This window comes from Muscardinus avellanarius, assembly GCF_963383645.1.
Source record: "Muscardinus avellanarius genome assembly, chromosome: 1".
Taxonomy (NCBI): domain Eukaryota; kingdom Metazoa; phylum Chordata; class Mammalia; order Rodentia; family Gliridae; genus Muscardinus; species Muscardinus avellanarius.
Window position 1 is genome coordinate 230,186,760 of NC_137786.1, and position 2,907 is coordinate 230,189,666.

The window sequence follows — 2,907 nt, forward strand, 5'->3', positions numbered from 1 at the left end:
CAAAATCAAGGAACTGAGTACTGAACAAAAAGAATAATAAAGTCAAAAAGGGAGATCTTTCCTAGAGACTAGCAAAGGAAAAGGAGATACCATTTATAATTATAACTGTGGTACATATAAAATACCTACAGATGACATAATTTTGTTCTTCTTGATGACTGAGTAAAATTCCACTGTGTACATATCCCATAGTTTGGAGATCCATTCATCTGTTGATGGACGTCTTGGCTGGTTCCACAGTCTGGCAATTGTGAATTGTGCAGCTATAAACATAGATAAGACAAAATTATGTCATCTTCAGGGAAATGGATGGACCTGGAGAACATTGTGCTAAGTGAGATCAGTCAGTCACAAGAAGTAAAAAATCACATGTTTTCCATAATATGCAGAAGCTAGGGTGAAAATGAGTCATAGGAGGGACTCTAGACAAAGAAGGAGAAACTTAGATGAATAAAGAAGGCAACCTAAATGAGGGAGATGAGAGGGAGAAGAAGGAAATTCCCAAATGGACATGATGTACGTTCACAAACATTTCTAAGTCAGTCACCAAGCAGAACAGGAAAAGGAAGGAGGGGGAAATGAATGGGGTGGGAATTGAGGAAGGGCTAAATGAATGACGTGTGCATATATGCCTCTATCATTGTGTACCTCATTAAGACATATGATTAAAATGTACCAATAAATTAATAAAATAAAATACCTACAAATACATGTGCATGTATGCTTCTACCATCTTGTACCCCACTAAGATGTATGAATACATGCAACAATAAAAAAATCTACAAATAATAAGAAGTTTGAAAATTATTGTGATACTGAGGAGGTAGAAAATAAGTAGGCAGGTAGGGAAGAGGCCTCAGTAGAAAAAACTTAATTTCCTGAGGGGCAACGAATGCTAATTAACTTCCAAGGCTCCTAAAAAGAGACCAGCCCTTCCAAGGTTCAGAGATAAGAATGACCAAAGCTTCACAAAACCATCTGTTTACTAATCAACAAACCCAGGAGACATCCCTGGAGCAAGCCTGACACCTCTACTGAAAGAAGGAGACCCCTCAAGGACATGCAAATACCCTACGCAAATTTTAAGAACTGCCTCCCAGACTCCAAGTAACAGAGGACATACAGAGATATATAAACCCCTGGACCAGTCACCAGGACGGTTACCCACTCTGGGAACCCCTCCCCTTTGGGGAGCTTTTCTCTCTCGCAGGTTGCATTGGCTTTGAGAGAAGGTGGGGTGCAATTGAAGGCACTTGGCCCAGGTTACACTCGGGTAGTGATCTGAAGGCCTCCGCTGGACATCAAGGCCGACCAGGGCCCCTAGGGGTGACCTGCACTTCTTTTCTGGCAGATCGCGTGGACTTTGGGAGAAAGCAGTTTGCAACTGAAGGCATTTGGCTTGGGCTACCCTCAAGTATTGTCCTGAAGGCAGCTGCTGGGCACCAGAGTTCCGACAGCCCTTAGGGGTGTTTGGCTACTTTTTCCTATTCCCTGTTGCTAACAATAAACCTTTTACTCCCCTTCCTGCGGTCTGCAGGTGTCATTCTTTGCTCACCACAGATAAGAATCTGGTAAGGAAACACTGAGTTTCTTCTCAAGAAACCCCGTTTCATCTTAAGTAAATGCTGTGTTTCTTCTCAAAAAACCCTGTTTAAATACTTTAAAAGAATCACATAAGTACTTGTATAATTATAGATAACCAGCAGATTTCTGGAGGAGAACACTGAATAATATAAAAATCATTGGTAGGGTATAGTAGCATTCACCTGTCATCCCAGCTACTCAGGAGGTGGAGGCAGGAGGATCACTTGAGTCCAAGGGTTCCAGACTCATCTAGGCAATATAGAGAGATCCCATCTTTAACAAAAAGAGAGGAAAAAAAGAAAACATTGATCCTTTCCCAATTACTTGGTGAAGCCATTGGTAGAGTGATTACAATTTAAAAAAATCCATAATTTCAAGAACCTGAAAATAATTTCAAATATATAGAGAGATAAATTAATAGTAAACAAAGTGACTCAGAAAAATAAAACATGAATCTTGGACTCAGTGTTATAAGGGGGAAGCATATGTCGGACTTTATTATAAACTGCTACAAGTCAAAACAATAATTGCAGATGCATTTTTCTTTTTTTTTCTTCTTTTTTTTCAGTTTTGGGGATGGAACCCAGGGGCATTTGACCACGAGCTACACCCCCTGCCCTATTTTTTTTTATTATTATTTATTTTGAAACAGGATCTCACTAAGCTGCAGAGGGCCTCACTAAATAGCTGAGGCTGTCTGCGAACCTCGATTATCTGGTCTCAGCCTCCCAAATGCTGGGATTACAAGCATGCGCCACCACACCTGGCTTTGCAGATGCATTTTCAAATCAAAAGAAATATATTCTGTATAAATGTTAATGTGTAGTAGTGTGGGCTTATGAATCACTACAGAAAATAAAGTATTATCAATAAATAACATTCATACAACTTAAAAATAAATTACTAATAATCAGATAAGATCCTAAATAATAGAAAATTACACGTGAATAATTTTCAGTAGAAAACTATTTTAATCCATAATTTTCAAAAGTAAACTTGGCTATTAAATTAGGAATTTTTAAAAATATTCCAAATAGTAGAGAAAATTCTAAAAGTATAATTATTGATACATATAAAATTGAGTAATCTGCAGACATAATTTTACTCCTTGATTTCTGATTTGGAAGCCTTTTGTCTTTTTATCTTGCCAAATTTCTCTGGTGAGTAATTCCATTATGTAAAATAAGAATGGTAAGAGTCAACATTCTTGTCTTATTCCTGATCTTAGAGGAAAAGCTCTTTTTTCTTTTCTTATTGGTGCATTGTATTCATACATCATAATGGGATAAAAAAAATACTTGTGTAGACAAACACGCACACATC